Here is a 22558-nt window from a genome sequence, read left to right on the forward strand (position 1 = left end):
TTGATCCCACGAACCGTGAGATCATGACCTGAGCTGAGATCAAGAGTCAGACACTTAACCAACTAAGCCACCCAGGAACCCCTGGTATTTCTATTTTTAATTGTTTGAGGAACCTCCAAACTGTTTTCTACAATGGCTACACCAGTTTGTATTCCCACCAACAGTGTACGAGTATTCCTTATTTTCTATGTCCTTGCCAAAATGTGTTATTTCTTGTGTTTTTTACTTTAGCCTTTCTGACAGGTGTAAAGTGATAACTCATTGTGGTTTTAATTTGCATTTCCCTGATGACTAGTGATGTTGAGCATCTTTTCATGTGTCGGCCATCTGTATATCTTCTTTGGAAAACTGTTTAGGTCCTCTGTCCATTTTTAATTGGATTATTTGGGGGTGGATTGAGTTCTTTGTGTATTTTGGATATTAACCCCTTATTGACTATTTCGCTTGCAAATATCTTCTCTCATTCAGTAGATTGCTTTTTGATGGTTTCCCTCACTGTACAAAAGCTTTTTTATTTTGGTATAGCCACAATAATTTAATTTTGCTTTTGTTGCCCTTACCAGGGGAGCCCATACTCTTCCTAGAATACTATTTAGTCTCCTGATTCCTGGGTATATTATTTTTATATTGGAGAGAGTGCTAGACAGATTCATAACAATAACTGTGGATTACCATCTTATAAACTTATCATGTCAACCTAATGTAATAGTTACCCAGAATCTTTTTTTTTTTGAGGAGTTAATCATCTGAGCATGTTGACATCCGTGAAATTCTGCTATCCCTATTCCAAACCATGAACATCACCTCGTACATTAAACCAAAATGGCAGTACTAACCCTTTAGTTGGCATGCTGGGTAGCTTAAATATAAGCACAAATTTGAATTGCTGATGTAACAGATAAGAGTCTGTCAATACACCAAATGTTATATAGATATAGATATACAGATGGGATATAGATACAGATTCACAAGATATTTAGCTTGATAAGGCTTTTGTAGTAGGTAACTAACATGAATTTGGAATTCATACAATGTTTCTTCTTGGCAAGAAAATTTAGAATACTGTAATCTTTTTTCAGAGGTCTCTTCCTTTTGATTGAAACCACAAATGCAGACACATTTACAACAATTCTCTTTAGTACTTGAGTGTGCATATTACCTTCAGATAAAGTCAAGAAAAAAAATCCAAAGGACTTTTGATGCAGGAAAAAATTAAAAAGAAGAGAACAAAGAAGTATTTCTTTGCTTTTATCATTTCAAAGTTTTTTTGATGTTCTGAGAGTTATAAAAATGAGTTGTACTGTAGGAAAAACACTCTTGTCTTAAATACAAATTCAGGTGACGTTAGAAATAAAATATTGAAGAACATGTGCACGAGGTTTAAAGATAACCATCATGCTTGACAACAAAGTCTAATCTGCTTCAATCAAAGGAGAAATATAGTTCATCTCATTCTTTAACTAGTAGGGAAGTCACTTGGCCTAATGTGGAATGTATTTTCTCCTACACAGTGTCTTATATTGTGTGCTGAGAAAGCCTGGGCAACACAGACCACCCTTTGAGTCTTCTCTAAACCAAGAAGTTTGAGAATGCAATTTTGCTGTAGGATTGAAATAAAGACTCAGGGATACTTTAAAATAAGAAAATATCTTCTGTTGAGCACGTTGATTATACTGCTGCTGCTGGTATTTTGTAATCCTATTTCCCCCATCCATATGCTTCTTCAATGTACATTTCCTGCTAAAATTGAGGGTCAAGAGAGAATCATACTTCTGGTTCCTGCTGATAATGTGAACCCAAAATAACAGCCAAAAAAAAAAGGATGAACATCTGTGAAGGCTTAGTCAGAGCATTTTCTCACTAGTAATACTTGCTAGAGTGCTATTGCTTTTACTATCAGAAAAAAATTTTCATGCTTTCTCAGGGTCTTGACCAACAGCACCCTCTAATAGCCAAAGCAATCTTCTAGGGAAACCCTGTATATGGAAAAATAACTTTCTCCCCAAAACTGAAGTGGGAACTAACACACACAACCCAAGAATATGAGCATTCACTAGTATAGGCGTCAGTCAGTAAAAGTGGGATACAGAAATCAGATTTTCACATGCAAAGTAATGATTCAAGGCAAAGCCATAACTTTCATTGAATATAATCACACGTATTCATACAAACGGTGTTTTTCACACGGTAAATGTCAATTCTTTTGCCAAGTGTTAATCAATGACAACTAGTTCTGAGTTCTTTCTTGCACTTCTAGCCAACATATTGATAGTGTTACAAACATTATGTTACTAGAGCATTGATTTCATCTTGGACCTGAAATTATACATTTGGATTTCATGATCTTGTGAATAATTAGGGTCACCAGAAGTCAAATGATGGGCACTCTTGGTTTTTGGACCTTTTTTTGGTTTTTAATGTTTATGTATTTATTTTGAAAGAGAGAAAGAGAGCAGAGGAAGGGCAGAGAGGAGGGGGGAGAGAGAATCTCAAGCAGGTTCTACACTGTGAGTGCAGAGCCCAACATGGGGCTCAATCTCACAAACCGGGAGAACATGATCTGAGTTGAAATCAAGAGTCAGACGCTTAACAGACTGAGCCACCTAGGTGTGCCCTTTGGCCTTGTTTTGATGCATTTGGTATGGCAAGCTTTCTCAGGGTCAGTTTCTTATCAAATCTCTGCCTTGTATCATAAAACCTGCAAAGAAATCTGCTTAGAATGTGGAGGTAAAACTTTTGACTTGATAGGGTATTTCTCCAGCCCCATTCTGTGGCATGTGTATTTTCCATGTTATATTGACCCGTTTTGAAAAACTCAGCCTGCATTTTGCAGACAGAACTTTTATGAGAAAGTACTCTTGCAGTTAAAAAGAAGTCAAAGAGGGAGGTGGCTGTTGCAAAAGGATGCTGTGTGTGTTAGGTTGAAAAAAGGCTCCCCAAGGGTCTGTCCACACCCTAATCTTCAGAACCTGTGAATGCTGCCTTAGGACGACATCGCCTTGGATTGTATGGGTGGGCTCTAAATGCCAACGCATGATAAATACAGAGGGAAATTCGACATAGATACACAGAAGAAAAGGGTGTAAAGACGGAAGCAAAGATTGCAGTGATGAGACCCTAAGCAGAGGGAGCTAAGGAATGCCAATAATCACCAGAAGCCAGAAGAGGCAAAGAAGTGCTCGTCCTTAAAGCCTCTGGAGAGAAGTGCTGGATTTTGGACTTTGGGCCTCTTGAACTATGAGAGGATACATTTCTGGTGTTTTAAGCCACCAAATTTGAGGTAATTTGGTACAGCTGCTCTAGGAAACTAACATAAGTGCCTTTACCAAATTCTCCACGGCCCTCAACCTTGTTGGTTTTGGAAAGTCTGTTTCATTACTTCAATCATAAATGCGCTAGTCCTAGATGACTGCCTCCTACTAATCAATTCATAAGAAACAGATTGAAAATCAGATTATGAATCTGTTCATTTACCAGAGAAAATATCCCTGTTCTAGTAGTTAGGATTAATGACATATTGAGAGCATTGAGAGGTATATTTAGAAGCAACAAAATTCTTCTCATAACCAGACTCAGGCATAAGACTTTCTGGGACCTCACCAGCTCAGGCTGAGAAGAAGACAGAGGAGAATCAAAAATAATGGGAGAAGGTTAGGAGAATATTGATGCTGCTGCGGACTGATGCCAGCAAGGGCTGCTGGAAAATAAAGTGTGCAATATTCCAAGAAATGACAAAAGTCATGTTTAGGACAGGCAGATATAGGTATTGGTGGGGAAAGGTCCAAATCCCATAAGGGTAGGAGAAGCCCAAATAAAGAGCAATGAATCTGAATAAGGTTCTCCAGAGAAACAGAACCATTAGGATGCAAAGAGAGAGAGGTAGTTTAAGGAATTGGCTCACACAGTTGTGGAGGCTGGCAGGAGTGAAACCTGTAGAGCAGACCAGCAGCTAGAGACCCTGAGAAGAATCCATAAGGCAGTCTGGAGGCTGAATTCTTTCCTCCTGGGAGGACCTCAGTCTTTTCTTTTAAGGCCTTCAACCAGTTGGATGAGGCCCACCCACATCATAGAGAATAATCTGCTTTATTCAAAGTGTACTGATTTAAATGTTAATCCCACCTTAAACATACAATCTCAGCAACATCTAGCCTGGTGTTTGATCAAACAGCTGGATACCATAGCCTGGCCAAGCTCACACATAAAATTAACCATCACACTGGCTATTCACGATTGTCTTCCGACCAAGAGAAAGACAACATAAAATGCAGGAGCCAGCTCTCCAAAGAAGGAAGCAGAGAGTGAAATGAAGAACCTCGGAAAACCAAGCCTGGGCATTATTAAAGATTATAGAGAAAAATGAGGACTGCTTAGAATTGAACCCTGGGAATATCTTTAATATTTAAACTGGGGTCAGGTCTTAGATAAAAGAGTTTGTTACAAGCTTCACCTTAAAATGTATTTGCTACCAATCAATCAACGTGATACATCACATTAACAAAAAAAGAGAGAAGAACCATATGATCCTGTCAATCGATGCAGAAAAGGCCTTCGACAAAATCCAGCACCCTTTCTTAATAAAAACCCTTGAGAAAGTCGGGATAGAAGGAACATACTTAAAGATCATAAAAGCCATTTATGAAAAGCCCACAGCTAACATCATCCTCAACGGGGAAAAACTGAAAGCTTTTTCCCTGAGATCAGGAACACGACAAGGATGCCCACTCTCACCGCTGCTGTTTAACATAGTGCTGGAAGTGCTAGCATCAGCAATCAGACAACAAAAGGAAATCAAAGGCATCAAAATTGGCAAAGATGAAGTCAAGCTTTCGCTTTTTGCAGATGACATGATATTATACATGGAAAATCCGATAGACTCCACCAAAAGTCTGCTAGAACTGATACAGGAATTCAGCAAAGTTGCAGGATACAAAATCAATGTACAGAAATCAGTCGCATTCTTATACACTAACAATGAAGCAACAGAAAGACAAATAAAGAAACTGATCCCATTCACAATTGCACCAAGAAGCATAAAATACCTAGGAATAAATCTAACCAAAGATGTAAAGGATCTGTATGCTGAAAACTATAGAAAGCTTCTGAAGGAAATTGAAGAAGATTTAAAGAAATGGAAAGACATTCCCTGCTCATGGATTGGAAAAATAAATATTGTCAAAATGTCAATACTACCCAAAGCTATCTACACATTCAATGCAATCCCAATCAAAATTGCACCAGCATTCTTCTCGAAACTAGAACAAGCAATCCTAAAATTCATATGGAACCACAAAAGGCCCCGAATAGCCAAAGGAATTTTGAAGAAGAAGACCAAAGCAGGAGGCATCACAATCCCAGACTTTAGCCTCTACTACAAAGCTGTCATCATCAAGACAGCATGGTATTGGCACCAAAACAGACACATAGACCAATGGAATAGAATAGAAACCCCAGAACTAGACCCACAAACGTATGGCCAACTCATCTTTGACAAAGCAGGAAAGAACATCCAATGGAAAAAAGACAGCCTCTTTAACAAATGGTGCTGGGAGAACTGGACAGCAACATGCAGAAGGTTGAAACTAGACCACTTTCTCACACCATTCACAAAAATAAACTCAAAATGGATAAAGGACCTGAATGTGAGACAGGAAACCATCAAAACCTTAGAGGAGAAAGCAGGAAAAGACCTCTCTGACCTCAGCCGTAGCAATCTCTTACTCGACACATCCCCAAAGGCAAGGGAATTAAAAGCAAAAGTGAATTACTGGGACCTTATGAAGATAAAAAGCTTCTGCACAGCAAAGGAAACAACCAACAAAACTAAAAGGCAACCAACGGAATGGGAAAAGATATTCGCAAATGACATATCGGACAAAGGGCTAGTATCCAAAATCTATAAAGAGCTCACCAAACTCCACACCCGAAAAACAAATAACCCAGTGAAGAAATGGGCAGAAAACATGAATAGACACTTCTCTAAAGAAGACATCCGGATGGTCAACAGGCACATGAAAAGATGTTCAGCGTCGCTCCTTATCAGGGAAATACAAATCAAAACCACACTCAGGTATCACCTCACGCCAGTCAGAGTGGCCAAAATGAACAAATCAGGAGACTATAGATGCTGGAGAGGATGTGGAGAAACGGGAACCCTCTTGCACTGTTGGTGGGAATGCAAATTGGTGCAGCCGCTCTGGAAAGCAGTGTGGAGGTTCCTCAGAAAATTAAAAATAGACCTACCCTATGACCCAGCAATAGCACTGCTAGGAATTTATCCAAGGGATACAGGAGCACTGATGCATAGGGCCACTTGTACACCAATGTTCATAGCAGCACTCTCAACAATAGCCAAATTATGGAAAGAGCCTAAATGTCCATCAACTGATGAATGGATAAAGAAATTGTGGTTTATATACACAATGGAATATTACGTGGCAATGAGAAAAAATGAAATATGGCCTTTTGTAGCAACGTGGATGGAACTGGAGAGTGTGATGCTAAGTGAAATAAGCCATACAGAGAAAGACAGATACCATATGGTCTCACTCTTATGTGGATCCTGAGAAACTTAACAGGAACCCATGGGGGAGGGGAAGGAAAAAAAAAAAAAAAAGAGGTTAGAATGGGAGAGAGCCAAAGCATAAGAGACTGTTAAAAACTGAGAACAAACTGAGGGTTGATGGGGGGTGGGAGGGAGGAGAGGGTGGGTGATGGGTATTGAGGAGGGCACCTTTTGGGATGAGCACTGGGTGTTGTATGGAAACCAATTTGTCAATAAATTTCAGAAAAAAAAAATAAAAAAAAAATAAAAAAAATAAAATGTATTTGCTACCTACTGACCCCTCTACATTTTCTATTAAGATGTCAGTGGCCAGTGACAAGTGTCACTTTTTCCTCTTGAGAGACTGGGAATACGGGACTTTTTGAGAATTGCTTATAGGAAATGAAAAGCAAAAAGCAGAAGTCTGAAAGGTTATCTTTAGGAGAGACTTTGAGAGACTCTGTGCACAAGTAGAGTTGCCTTGGGGCCCAGAAAACAAAGGACACAAACCCAGGGTCATGGAACAGATGCCGGCAACATCTGGGGGTAGAAACCTTAGCACAGACACTGTCACCAATAGAAATTTCAGATACTTTCATATCTCATTACAGTTGTTACAGGTATCTCAATGTATCATTATATTCATCACGACTTTGAAAATATGGTAGTTATTGGGCATGATCATTTAATTTAATGGGTTGATAAAGAAACTTATGTGCTATTTTATCTCAGTTTTTAAAAATACAATACTTTGTTTCTTCAATATATTTGATTTCCTTTGTAATCTTATTTATTTTATTTTGAGCATTAAACACACTATCCTGAGAAGGGTCCATAGGCTTCATTAGGCCGCCAGAAGGGTCTGGACACAAAAAAAGTTAAGCGCCCTTGGATTAAAGGAGCTAACATTTTGTCCCATTTAATCTTCATTCATTTAGCAAATGTTGTGTAGAACTCACTTTGTTCCATGGGCAAACTCTTAACTCAGAAAGTGTTTTGGAGGGATTTGGGGGAACATGCTTAAAAAGGAAACATAGAACATAGTGAAGTATTAATTTAAACCACAACATAAATGCTACAAAAATAATGACACAACGAAAGCCATGAATTTAGGGACAAATCCATTTGAAGGATTTCTTAACACTATGTAATTTGTTACTGCTAAGCTTTTGATTACTGTATAATCAGGCTGACAAATGACTAATGCTGGGCAGGTCCAAACAAGTGAATTCTAGTTTTGTCTGGGACTCTGTCTCCCCATCTTTGTGTAGAGTCTTACAGAATTTAATGGTCCTACCTCCTTTTTGGTTGTCTGTCCCTCTATGTGACTGACAAAAGCTTTATAATTTTTCTCATCTAGACTCTAGACACCGGGTGGGGTAATTACCCAGAAGCTTAGAGTACACTTACTTTGTCTCTCATTCATTTTTAAATATTATATTCAGAAGTGGAGAGAACACACAGATTTTATAAAATGTGTGACATTTTGATAATGAAGGTTCAAAAAAGAAAAAGAAGATAGAAAAAAATGTAATTCTGCCAAAATTTCTGGAACTCAGTTTTAGGAGTTGACCATTGATTATTTAAAGGAAATAGAATCGGGGCACCTGGGTGGCTGAGTCAGTTAAGTATCCTACTTTTGATTTCTGCTCCTGTCATGATCTCAGGGTTTGTGAGTTTGAGGACCACGTTGAGCTCCACACTGACACTATGAAGCCTGTTTGGGATTCTCTCTTTCCCTCTCTTGTTTGCCCCTTCCCTGCTCTTTCTCTCTCTCTCACATGCATGCATACTCTCCCTTCTCCTCTGGCTTTCAAAATAAATAAATAAATAAATAAATACTTAAAAAAAAGGAAATAGAAGCATAATTATAATTGGCTCTAAATGTTGGCATTGATGAGTTTGAGACGATCATTATTACATCAACACTTGAAATCAAAGCGGAAACCAAATGAATGACAAGACTGCAGATGAAGGTAGACCTTGATGGAAAGAACTGAGAGCATAAGTCATAGTCAGCAATGTGAAAAAGCCTGAAACCAGGGAACCTGGAAGCCAGGGGGGGAAATGAGCAAGCCAATCCAACAGGCAGTGGAGGAGATTGGTTTATGCTTCCTCCTACCTCAGACCACACAAAGGCAGAAAGGAGCAGAGAACACTCATGTTGTTGAGATCATGTTTCCCTGGTTGTAATGCTGACTTCAGTGGTGCCATCTAACAAGTGGTGAATGTAAGGAGCTCAGTCGGTTAGGCATCCTACTCTTCATTTGGGCTCAGGTCATGATCTCACAGTTCGTGAGATCGAACCCCACATCGAGCTCTGTGCTGACGGCGTGAGCCTGCTTGGGATTCTCTCTCTCCCTCTCCTTCTCCTTCTCCCTTTGCCCCTCCCCTACTCTGTAGCCCAAAAGAAGTGGTGAATATAGACTATGAAAAATAGTAAAATAGAATGTTTGGATTTGGCAGAATTGAAAAAGGGATCTAAGAATAGTCTTCATTCTTCCCAGTCTCCCCACCACCCTCAAGACACACATACAACATCCCTGCTGCTTAGAAGCCATTCATGTAATAGTAACTACTGTGCATTGAATGTCTGTGTTCTGCCCAAATTCATATGTTGAAATCCTGACCTACAAGGTGATGGTACTAGGAGATGGTATTAGGAGAGGGGGTCTTTGGGAGGTTATTAGGTAGGTTACAAAGGCAGAGCCCTCATAAATGGAATCACTGTCCTTATGAGAGAGACCAGAGAAAGCTCCCATGCCCCTTCTGCCATGAGAGTTACAGCAAAAAGACAGCCATCTAAAAAGTCAGCTCTTACCAGCTATTGACCGAATCTGCCAGCACCTTAATCTTGGACCCCCCAGCCTTCAGAACTGTGAGACAACAAGTGTCTGTTGTTTATAAGCTACCCAGTCTCTGCCATTTTGTTATAGTAGCCCAGACGAGGATGGTAACATTTTGCAGAGATAACTTCACTCTGACCTTCTATTCCTTCTAAAAACCAGATCAGGAACGTAATCTTCTATGCCTTCACATTCAGTAGTTTTAAGTTTTCTATTTTACCATAATAACAACATTTGTAATGGAAGTTTTTATACCTTTTAGAGAACACTGTCTTTTTTTCCAAAGTACACTAGACAAAAAGAGTAGGTAGTGTCAGAAGATATTTGAGTTTAAATATAAGCATTAAACTCCCGGATGCCGAAGTTAGCTATTAGCAAGTCTACTGTTGTCACTAAAGTCCTACAAGGAGGTAGGTGTTACAAAAGCCATCTGAATCCTCCTTTATGGCTAAACACTATAGTTAAAGCTGTAATCTGTGGTTGATCTTTTCTGAAAACTTCCTCAACATGTCAGCAAAGGAAATTAAAATCTTAATTAAACCCTTTTCATTAGATGTAGCAATGAAGACAGTGCTTTCACTATAGCCATGATGATACTGCGATAAAATGACTAGAGCATGAGAAATGCCACCTTGTCTTGGACCAAGATTCCAGCTAGTCATTTCTTACAGTGCCATTGAGACTATCTTGTGATTTCTTATCAAACCCCAGGAACTATTGTTGGATCTTGAACAACCTCCATGTTTTATAATGAATATGTCATCCCTTAACTTATCTAAATCATCATTGCGCACATACCTATGATTTTGTCTACCCAGAAACTATTTTCCAGGAATTACTGTCACCCCTTTGTCCAATTTGTAAGGTTGCAGAAGGTTTTGCAATATTCCTGTAACATGACGTTGTTCCCAGGCATGATCAGTTGGTCTTGAGGGCACTTGGCCTTAAACAGGCCTATTGATTCCTTCCTCAGAAATTCTAAAACTGGAACTGAGAGGAGCAAACATAAGTGGCTACACTACATACGCTAACTTGGGAACTGTTCCTACTGACATGTAGACTGCAAACAAGAAAGCTGGTCTTCCCTGGGAAAGTAAAGGAGATGTGGTAAGAGGGGCAGAGATACAGGTCCCAAGGAGAAGAATTTCTGAGTTTCCTTTTGTGCTCCAGCTAGTGCTTGTGTTCTTGAGGATCAGGCACCTCTTGGATTCAATTAATTACTCCAATTATTTTCCAGTAAACCTTTTTTTTTTATTGTTAAGCTCGTGTCATTGGGCATCTGTTTCTTGCACCAACAAATATGAGTCCTAACTAATATTTATTTAAGACACTTTTCTTTATTTAATATTTAACATATAAATTATTTATACTTTACCTTGTTCTACCTTTTGAAGGTACAAATTCCATCAGTCTTTAATTCATTTCATCTAAAGGATATGTCTTTCAAGTGTCGGGAAGCACCTTCTAGTTTGAGATTTGATGTTAAGTTTGTGTTCACCTTAAACATGCCCTTAATTATTTAAGAGCTTTGTTCATATCCTCTGTCTGTTGAGTTCAGTTGAGTTCACACATTTTTGGTTGTCTGCTTGGTGCCAGACAATGTACTTGGTGATATAGACTGAAATATGAAGGAAGAGATCTTATAATCTAGTAAAAGTGAAATATTTGTAAATGAACAATTGAGATGTAGTACCAAGAGGTACCAAAGAAGGGCAAGGTATGAGCAAGGTATGAACAAGGGAATTACTAACACTCTCACTAGTAACAGACAATAGTTTTTTCCCCCAGCAATCTTCCCCCAATTTTTCTAGAAACTTCTCTTTCACCTTCTTCATGCGTACAGTAGTAATTCCTTCACTCAAGGGAGTTGAATGTTCTCACACGCATTTATATTCCATTTCCACTCTGGCCGCAAAGTCTAGAATCCTAACACAGGTTGTGCCAGTTCGAGTGCCCTGTATGTGGCCCCGCAGCTGACCTCCAGTGAGCCTCACCTCCTGCTTTCCCACACTTGTGTCATCTCCTCCTACACTAAATAGGGCTTACCTGGGTAATAATTAGAATAGTAAAGAAAAACAGAGTATGACTTCCATATCTCGATCAGAGAAAGTATTTGAGCTTTATAATGTGTATAGCAATTATACTCTCCCGCAAATTAAAATAATTTTAAACATAAAATTTTTTTACAGAAAAAAAATATTACAGCTTCTGTCTTGCTCCTTTGGAGTACTCACTCTGGGGTAAGCCAGATGCGTTGCCGTGAGAACAATGAGGCAGTTCTGTGAAGATGTCCACGTGATGTGGAACTGAGGCCTCCTGCCAACAGCTGGCAGTAACTTAGCAGGCATGTAAATGAGTCCCCTTGGAAGTGATCCTTCAGCCTGGTCAAGTCTTCAGATGCCTGCAGCTGTAGCTGATATCTTGACTGCAGCTTCATCAGAGACTTCCCCAGCTCCAGCCTAAGATAGAACCACCTAGCTAAGCTGCTCCTAAGTTCTGGTTGCACAGAAACTGTGAGATAAAAAATGCTCGCTGTTGTTTAAAGTTGCTAAAGTTTGGAGTAATTTGTTATGCAGGAACAGATAATACCATACCACATCCTTTTGGACTCCATAATCGGTCCAGGGATGGGCAACTAACCCAAGTTAGGCCAATGACTAATTTCCTCCTAATGTTTTGATGAACTGTCACAGAAAACACGTAGACCATTTCTCTCTGGTGGCTGAACTAATAAGATGTATAATTTAAATGCTATCAGTGACCATGTTTCCACGAGGTGGAGAAAACCAGTCTTAAAAAGCATGAAGTTGACACAGAGAGAAACAGAATATCAGGAATAGAGCCATGGTCATGTTAAGGCCTTAGTTCCAACTATTCCTGACACTTACCTGGATCTTGCCCTTTCTTTGTCTTGTGTTTGTCTCTTCTCCAGAATCTTCTATCCTGATGTTATGGCCTTACAGCCTCTGCATATCTTGGTTATCTTTCATTTATTCTCGACCCATTCTCTCGCTTCAGTTGCTGTGCATATGTCATCTCACCAATGAGACCACCTTGCCTAATATAGATTATCCAGTGCATGATGACTTTTTAATTTATCATCCTGGCAAGGTGGAACATTTCCTAGAATTTACTTTCTTGTATGTTTCCAGGTACAGTGGGCCACAGGGAAGATTCTTGAGAGATTTGCAGGGTCTACAACTGCTCAATCTTCCCGTGGATCCTCCTTCAGTTCCTCCTACTTCCGGTCCCCGTGAGTGTGTTTAGCTCTGTGCTGATGAGCCCCAGCCTTTGCAAGATACCCTTATCACCAAGGTCAGAGGCAAGGTCAGAGACAGGTTTCTGTCTGTCCTTGTGGAGTTGCTTCTCAAGCTTATGGATTCCATGCTGCCCTTAATCATCTTTCTCACTTGACATCCATTTTCCCCTCCCAATGTATTAGCAGACACAGAGACAATAGCCTTACAGGGCTTGCAAAACTAGCTCTCACAGTTGGGAGAGACATAAACATTAAGTGGAGAAGAGGCTGAAAGAGGTCCTTAGCATCAGAGGGGGCCAAGGTGACTCTAAGAAGTAACAAGAAAAAACCTCACTCACCATCTACAAGGCAGAGGCCATAACCTTGGCAGAATCCAGCTATAGAGAACAGGACTAGACAGAGCCAAAGGTCTTCCACAGAAAATTCTATCTTTCTTCCTAGTGATCTCCAATCCAGTGAATTAGAAGAGAAAGGGGAGAAAGAGTAAAAGAACTGACTCTGAAGTTCCTTTGTCCCTGGGTCAAGCCTTGGCTGGCGGAAAAGTAAGGATGTGATTAGAGTTTTAAGTGGACTAAACCAAAAGTGTCCAGCAAGCTGTGGGATCTTTTTGACACGTTAGGAAGAACCTACCTACTAAGGGAAAGCTGATATAGCATAACTGAAGACAGAGAAGGGAGAAAAATAAAATCTTTAATGTTTGTACTCCATCACATTTATCCTATTCAATAAAATGGTGATGTTCAGATGGACATATTTCTGGGTTTGAAGATCATCATATTCCCAACAAAGGAAAGAATACATTGTAATTGAGTATGAGAAGAGAAGAGGACTTAGGGCAGAACCCAGGCAGAACATTAAAGGGTCAAGAATTGGAAAGAAAAGCCAGTAAAGAAGACAGAACACTCAGAAGAGGCAAGACAAGGGAGAACTTCAAGAAGGAATCAGTTCCATAGTAGTTTATGCTGACCTAATGCCACTTGACTGATTCCAAACCCTACCAGCTTGTAGACACAAATCTGATCACGTCAGTTTCCAAACTTCACAGGTTCTACACCTCATCTGTATAATTACTGGTTATCCTTCTCCCCTGAAGGCTTCTTTGCTATAAGCTCTTCAAGAGAATGTTGTTTCTGTACTATCTCTCAATTTCCCAATGCTCCAAAGTACAAAATCCTGAGTGAGCTCATAGGACTGCATTTCATTTGTAGTCATGTGTGTTGAAGCCACACTCTCTTCCCAAGAAAGATGGGGAATATGATAGTAGTAGAGACTATTATACTTCGGTATCCTTTTGTTTGTTTGCTATCCTAGACCATCAAGAATAAAATAAAATATAAAACCTATAACCCAGTTTCTCTTGAAGCTAGGAATGGCAATATGATTAGATTCTAGCAATAAACTGTGAGCAGAAGTAGTGCGTGCAACCACAAGGATATTCCCTTTTACTTCTTTCCCTTCTTCCAGGAGGTTGGAATGCTGAAATCATGCTGAAGCAGCCCTCGTGGACCACAGGTGACTTTGGGAATGAGGACCCCCCACCCCCACCCTGGGATTGATGCTGAGGTATGCTTCCCAGCGGTTCCTTTAATAAAGGCTGCTGGGAATGATGTCAGTAGACAGCCCACTGCTCTCAAACCCCTCAGCTGATGAGAGCTACCTTGTTCAAGTTCACAACCATTCCAAGGTGGCCCACATCCAGTGACACATCACTGTGGGAATATAAAGACCTGGTCATTTTGGCCTAATTCAAGATAACTCTGGCCACAGCTATTATTGGGGCTGGATCACAGCTTGACCCCCTCTGCCCACTCCTGTTCCTCCCCATACCAACCAGACAGGCCTTTGTGTAGCTGCCTATTAAGGCTGCGGTACTCCTCGCCAGCCCCCCTCCCAGTCACAGAACTGAGCTCCTTCATGTCCTTCTGATTTTTGTTCAAAACTCATGACCTCAATGAGCCTGGCCCTGCCTACCCTCCTAGACTATCTTGCCCACCAACATTCCTGATCCTTGTCATCCTGCTCTACTTGTTTCCTTTTTCCCTATGCTTACCATTCTCTAATACGCTATCTCAGTTATTTATGTATCTATTTATTATGTTTTTCTCTCTCTCTCCCTTAGTAGGATGTAAATAACAGTAGCACAAGGACAGGGATCTCAGTTTTGTGCACTGATATATCCCACACACCTACAACGATGCCTGGCACATAGCAGACATTCAGTAAATATTTGTTGAATAAGTGAATAATTCTCAAAGAGAATTTTGCAGATGTTCAATCTTCAGGACTCTCAATTCCAAAAACAGATTGGAAAGAGTTCTTGGGCAGCAGCTTCACTAGTTGTTACATATTTATATCATCCAATAAGAAAAAAATGGTTGTGCATTTTTAAAAATTTTACTGTTTATTTATTTTTGAGAAAGAGAAACAAAGCACGAGAAGTGGAGGGGCAGAGAGAGAGGGAGACACAGAATCTGAAGCAGATTCCAGGCTCTGAGCTGTCAGCACAGAGCTAGATATGGGGCACAAACCCATGAACGGTGAAATCACCTGAGCCAAAGTCAGAAGCTCAACCTACTAAGCCACCCAAGCTTTCCGGTTGTCATTTTTATGGAGTATAAATCATTCCTTTTATAGTTTATATTCATTAATGTCTCTGTCTGTCTCTCTCTCACTCTCTCTCTCTCTCTTACACACACACACACATTCACAAACACACACACACACACACACACACACACACCTCTGACTATTATGATACCTATTTCACAGGTAAGGTCTGTGATTTCTGTTCCAAAGAGATGGCCATTGTAAAGAGTGACTTTCCTTACAATAGAAAACTTAGAAAACACAAACCTGAAATTCTCAAGTGTGGTGATCCAGGACAGCTTGCTGGGTTACATGATAGGGTACAGTTACTTCTAACAGGAACTGTCTGTTCTCAAGTACAATTCATCACAACTAAGTTGTTGGAAACTTTGTTTTGCTTCATATTACCAGCTTCTGAAAGAAGTCAGTATTTGTGAAGTTTCAGGGAGTTTCCTTTGAAGTCAGCACTACAGTAAAAACATGAACTAGATCAACTGAACACTCATGGAGTCAGCCTGAGGATTTATTTCTGTATTTTCCGGGGGCTTTCTTCTCCTGGGCAAGTTCCTGCTTTTTCACCATTTGCCTTAAGAGTTAGTAAAGGTTATCTAAATGTCATTAGTGAGTAAACATGAATAATAATTCCAACAAAATCTTGTCTACTGAGGCTGTATTCTTTAATATATTTCTCTAAATTATCAGTTATCTTTTTATTCTTTGACTTCCATTTTGCCTGGCTATTGTTTCCCAAACTACATTTTTGTAGAGACTACTTTTTACTTTCTGTAATTGTACACCAGAAACATTCCGACATCTGGTAATCACATTGTCCTCCATTCTTTTTATAAAAATTTTTTAATGTTTATTTATTTATTTTGAGAGGGAGAGAGAGCAGGAGAGGGGCAGGAGGAGAGAGGGAGAATTCCAAGTGGGCTCCAGGCCATGAGTGGAGAGCCCAATGGGGCGGGGGGGTTCAATCCCATGAACAGTGAAATCACGACCTGAACCGAAATCAAGAGTCGGGCACTTAACTGACTGAGCCATCCAGGTGCCCCGACAGTGTCCTCCCTTCTTAAGAATCAGAAAAGTGCACACACCACTGTCCTTTATGATCCATGTTTCATATGTAACCAGTTTCTATTCTTGATGTCTTTTATATGTACTATCTACTAGATCATACTAAGATGTACTACTCATCTACTATACTAGATCTACAAAATCACAGTCTCTGGTGACAGGACCCTAGACTCTGCCTAACAATCAACCACATGAATTTTGTGCCTGATACAATTTGAGGATTAATAGATTATTATGGTATTAACAGGGGCTCCTCCCAGGCCAAGGAACTTGGAGGGAAGGGGGGCTTTCCTTCTCATTTTACTTTATACTCTTTTGTATTAAAAACAATTTTATGAGCACTTATTATATATGTGATAATCTATATCTACTAGAGATTTCTTAGGTTTAGAAGAATGACATATTACATATGGATTTTCTGGGTTATATCAATGAGGAAATATCAACTTAGATCATTCACGAGGAGAAAAGACTATCAAATCAAAGGCTATACATTTGACGATATATAATGCAGTTATCAAATTTTCCCTTCATTTATTCAACAAATAGTTGCTGAACATCTGTGTTTTAGGTACTGTTCTATGTGCCAAAAATATACTGAAGAATATTAGATAAGGTTCCTACCTCCAAGGAGCTTACTTTAGAGTGGCGGAGGGGACAGACAAAAAATAAATAATGGAGCAAGGTAATTGCAGGTTGTGGTAAGAAATAGGGTGATATGACAGTAAAGTTGGGGTAGGGTAAGGTTAAGAAGACTTTTTTCAGGAGGTGATTTGTGACTGAGAGCCGAAAGATTAGAAGAACCAGTCAAATGAAAAGTTGAGTAAAAGCCTCAATTTTGATCTGGGTAAGAACTTGATATTTTTAAGTGATAAATAGAAACCCAGTGAGGCTGGAACAGAGTGAGCTAGAGAATAGTACTAGATAAGGTTGGAGACATAGCCAGAGCTAGATCACGTACAGCTCTGTAAAGAATTCAGATTTTATTCTAGGGGCACCTGGGTGGCTCACTTGGTTGGGCATCCAACTCTTGATTTTGGGTCAGGTTATGATCCTGGGGTCATGGGATCGAGCCCTGCATTGGGCTCTGTGTTGAGTGTGGAGCCTGCTTGAGATTCTTTTTCTCTCTCTTTCTCTCTCTCTCTCTCTCTCCCTCCCTCTGCCCCTTTCCCTCATTCACTCTCTAAAATGAAAAAAAAAAAAGAATTTAGATTTTATTCTAGGAAGTTGATGATATTGTCTCTTTTGCATTTTAAGTAATCACTTTTGTACCTGATATTTTCATTTAGAGGAATTTGCCCACAACGAAAAAGTTTTACACAGATGTTCACATTGAGAATTTTATATCGGTAAAATACTGAAGACAGCCCAACAATACAATAAATGTATAAGCAGAAAATGATTTAGAAATATATGAAATATTATGTAGCTATTAAAAATTACAAGTGTTTATACATTATAAAACACACTGAAATAGTCCTAACAAATGAATCAAACCAAAAAAAATCTCTTAACAGAAAATTAAATCGACAATGTAGGGGTGCCTGGGTGGCTCATTCGGTTAAGTGTCCAACTTTGGATCAGGTTATGATCTCACAGTTCGTGGGTTCAAGCCTGGAGTCTGGCTCAGCTCAGAGCCTGGAGCCTGCTTCAGATTCTGTGTCTTTCTCTGTCTCTGTCCTCCCCTTCTTGTTCTCTCTCACTCTCTCTCTCAGAAATAAACATTAAAGAAATATGATGTAAAGATGTCTTTAATGTATTTCCACAGTTGGAAAATATACTCACTCTGTCCTAGCTATGCTCCACTGATGGTATACAACATACATTTTCAATTTAAACAAGAAATTCAAACAGCCATCAAAAGTAAGTGTGTATATTAACAAAGGTTAGGAAAATAAGACATGTTTTGGGGCTTAATATTTATTGGAAACTTTGCCTTCTATAAATTTGCTTAAAGCATTATGAAAAAAAAGTCAAGTGTTCTTTTTTAACAACAAGGAATATTTCATTGAAATCCATTTTTTCCAGTTGTGCTTGATTTGGACCGAATACACTGAGAAAACTAACACTGCTCATAGCTTTTTAAACTATGTAAGGAGGATGTGTAGCACACCATTAATCATTTTGGTTTATATCACCAATGCTCTGTGATATATAAGACTTTATCAAGTTCCTGCATTAATTTTTATTAATAGAAAAAACTTTTAACTTTACTACAAATGGTGAAAAGACTCCCTGTTATTTCTGAGTTCATACTTACCAAATTACTGAAAATCTGGTATAAGGGAAAGCCACGATACTTCCTTTGTTTGAGAGGGATTAGTCATGTAAATTGAAATTAAAGCAAAAATTACAACAATAAGTATAAAGATTAGGAATATCTCAATGTAGACAATAATTGAATATGACACCATATTATGTGATATTTCTTTTTTTTATTTTTATTTTTTTAATGTTCATTTATTTTTGAGACAGAGAGAGACAGAGCATGAACGGGGGAGGGGGAGGGTCAGAGAGAGAGGGAGACACAGAATCCGAAACAGGCTCCAGGCTCTGAGCACTCAGCACAGAGCCCGACGCGGGGCCTGAACTCACGGACAGCGAGATCATGACCTGAGCCGAAGTTGGACGCTCAACCGACTGAGCCACCCAGGTGCCCCATGTGATATTTCTATATAGACCTGAGTTGAATATGGACCTCAAAAGGTTTTGTACATTGTCTGTCCACCAACAGCTTACCATTAATCCAATGCAATACACTAACAAAAAGTATAAGCACAAGAATTATAATGAAGGTGAACAAGGAAAATAATAAAATCAATTCAGTACATAGTCCCTAAATGGTCAATGTACAGAAAATACTAAATTATGGGGATTGAGGATAATCAATAGATCTCAACCAGTTGCACTTACACCTCAGTATCTTCTGATGAGATTTACAAAGTGGGCCACATTAAGGTCCCCACTGGAGATTTTAAACCATAAGGCCCTAGAGTAAAGTTTGTGCTCTGTATTTGTTTAAAGTGTTTCTCAGGTCCTTCTGATGATCATGACTAGGGGAGAATCACCCAGATAGCACAGTCATTATAGATTAGATTGAGAAGAGAAAGCTCCATAAAGAAGAGGGGACTTCCACTGTGCCATGCCAGATGGAAAGGCTTTAAATGGAAAGAAAAGAGAAGGGCAAGTCATTTACCAGAGGAGCAGAAACAGGCAGGAATGCGCAGGTGTTGTAGGGAAGAAAGTAGGTAGACCATTCTTCAAAGAATTCAAGGTAAATAAAGATAGTAATATCCACTGAATGAGGTAATTAGAAGGTAATTGTTGACTTAAAAAAATACAATTCAGTAGAGGATTGAATCCAGATTTAGGGCTTAGGAAATAAATGAGTGATGGGGAATGAAGGCAGTGGGTATTTAGAGCACTCATTTGAGAATTTGGCGGGGGAGGGAAAGTGAAAAATAGAATGGAATTTAATAGGAAGTGAAGGATCAAGAGAAGATTCCCGCCGCCCCCCCCCCCCCCCCACAATTGCCTGAACATGTTTGCAGGCAGTGGAGAGAAATCCAGTGGAGAAGAAAAGAGTGGATGATATTTTAGAGCAGGTAAAATTGGGATTTATATCTCCCAGGTGTTTTTTAATGTATTCATAAGGACTAAAATGAGTTACAGTGAAGTTACACCAGTTTTATTATAATTTAAATCTGAGTACATTCAGGGGAATGAGAATCACTGACAACCAAAAAGTCTACAAGAAAGTTTTGGGCAAAAGTGGACAGCACCAAAATCAAAGACAGTTTCTGCCAACACTACCTGTTTTCTCCATTTGATCCTACATCTGCAAACTGTGGAAATAACTGAGTATAGATGCAAATATTGAACGGGACGTTTCAAGTAAGATGTAATCAAGTACGGATAATCTGAGCTAAAACCGGAGCCAAGTTGTGCCTCTGCTCTTCCAACAAAGGAGCAGATAACTGGCTAAGGTGAGTGCTGGCTGCCACCTCAAAACTCACTAGTTTAAGAGCCTCTTTCTTAGAATAATCTCTTAAGGTGTGTGTACTAATGACCCCAAGGCAGAGAAATTTTTAAAAGAAATCCAAGCATAATAAGGAGATTGCTTTCGCTGGACTTTTTAAAAAAAAGTTTATCAACTCGGGTAGAATAGGTCAACAGCAGCCACTCCTGTTAGGTTATGACTTGACAGAAGTGATTATTGAGCAAGTTACTCTGCCAGTTAAGGTAGGATGGACTGGAGTGGGTAAAAGAGTATAGACAGATCTATAAAGCTCATGCTCTCCTGCCAAATGTGAGGTGATGAAGGTGAGAGCCGATGCCAACTGTGTTTAATTTTATATCACTGGACATAAAATTCTAATTAGTGACTTGAGGATCATAGTAGAGTAGTGGTTTATTTTTTATAGGATGGTCTTACTATATGTTTTTTTAAACTTGTATTTAAACTTATAAATGTCAAAGCACTGTCATGTTTTGTGATTTTATTTGACCGTCACGAAAACGTTCTGCAGTTGAGAGAATACTTTTCCAGGTTGTTCTAAGAGGTAACAGATTCAGAGCAGTTTAACAAGTCAACTTATTGAACAATGTCAGTGTCTACCATGTGCCAGTTACTGTTCTCATTAGGGTTATATATTTTGCTTATGCCTGAGCCAGAGTCAGAATTCTTGATCTAGGATGTTTATGGAAACGTAGCTATGTTGCATTTATTTATGACTGTTTTTTAGGAGGCTACTTTCACACAAAGCCCAAGATGCAAGTCTTGGTAAACACATATGCTAGGATGTACCAAAAAACATAAGCCTTTTGGATATGACCTACAAAGTAAAAGTTTTTATATTCAACATGTGGCATGTCTCATACATTTTTTTTTTTTTTTATGGAGCAGGATGATGTACCTATTTTTAAAATACCTTTGTATATGGATTAAAGGTTTAGACTTCTTAATTACATAACCCACAGGGTACAAGGTATGTGTCAGCAACCATGATAAAACATATTTTATGAAGCAATTTTAAATTTAAAAGCTGGATAGCTTGATTCCTTTGCATTCTGTAAAGCATTTGCAAGCAAATAAATAGGTGTTTTACACCTCAGTCATTGAGACATCAGAGAATGAGTTCTACTAGACAGAACCCAAAGAGTTCAGATACCACTCTTAAGATTATTTAAAACAAAGAACAAAAAACAACCAAATCTTGATTTGGTCAGCTTATTTTGAAACAGAGGTCCTGAAGTGAGATATACAGTAATGCCATTTTTGGAATGTTAAAGCAGATATTATTTTCTAAGTTGTCTACCCAGTATTATTATTTTTTCATAGAAATTACTCCTACTTTAAAATGAATTTAAGAAACTTTAGGGTCTATTTAACCTGATTATTTACATTGGTTGAAAATTCTAGGTATGTGCATATATGCACATAGGCACTTAACATACATATTCAGCTTCCAGTTAAAAAAGTTTTAAACTGTATATTTTGTTATTACAGAGAGATTAACAATGACTTGAGAAAGTAAGGCAAGTGTGTTTTCCTCCATAACACGTCCCAACACTAGACGCTAAAGTCACAGGTTGGAGGTTTGTACGCGGTGCTGCAATTTCTTTATCCCGGGTCCACATAGCCTTCGTGCTCTCCCAGGGTGGGGAGTCTTTCTCTTCACATGTTGATGTGGTCAGACTAGTCAAGTGAGTCTGCAGAAAAGGCACATTCCTTAGTCAACCTTCTGTGTCTGCCCTCTGTCCTTGAATTATAGTTATTGGCTTTATTGGCCAGAGCAAATAAAGTCTTGAATCCTACCCACAGCAGAGACTGGACACCTGCTTCAGATGCACCATAAGGGGAATAGTCAAGGCGGCTGGGTTTATTTTTGAACGGCGATGAGCTAGCTTATAAGGCAAGGCCATGAAGAAGCGGATCTTCATTCTGATTTAGGGTGGGTGACACCGCAAAGGTTTTTCTTCCCCTTTACCATAACTAGATGGGAAACCTTACTTGGGCCAGCCACCTCTACGTGGCCATACAGATGACACTCAGATGATACACTTACGCCCGTGCTGTCAATGGCCGGTCCCTAAATTCACATCCCTCAGCCCTACAATACACTCAGAAAGCCCAGAAACCACAGGGCCCTTAATTCATTCCGGCCACGGGGCCAAGTCATGGAAGCCAGAGAGACAGGAAGGCACTAGCACACGGGTTCCCGCCTCTTCCAGGCCGCGCGCGGAAAT

The sequence above is a fragment of the Prionailurus bengalensis genome, chromosome A1 (genome assembly GCF_016509475.1).
Source record: "Prionailurus bengalensis isolate Pbe53 chromosome A1, Fcat_Pben_1.1_paternal_pri, whole genome shotgun sequence".
NCBI lineage: Eukaryota > Metazoa > Chordata > Mammalia > Carnivora > Felidae > Prionailurus > Prionailurus bengalensis.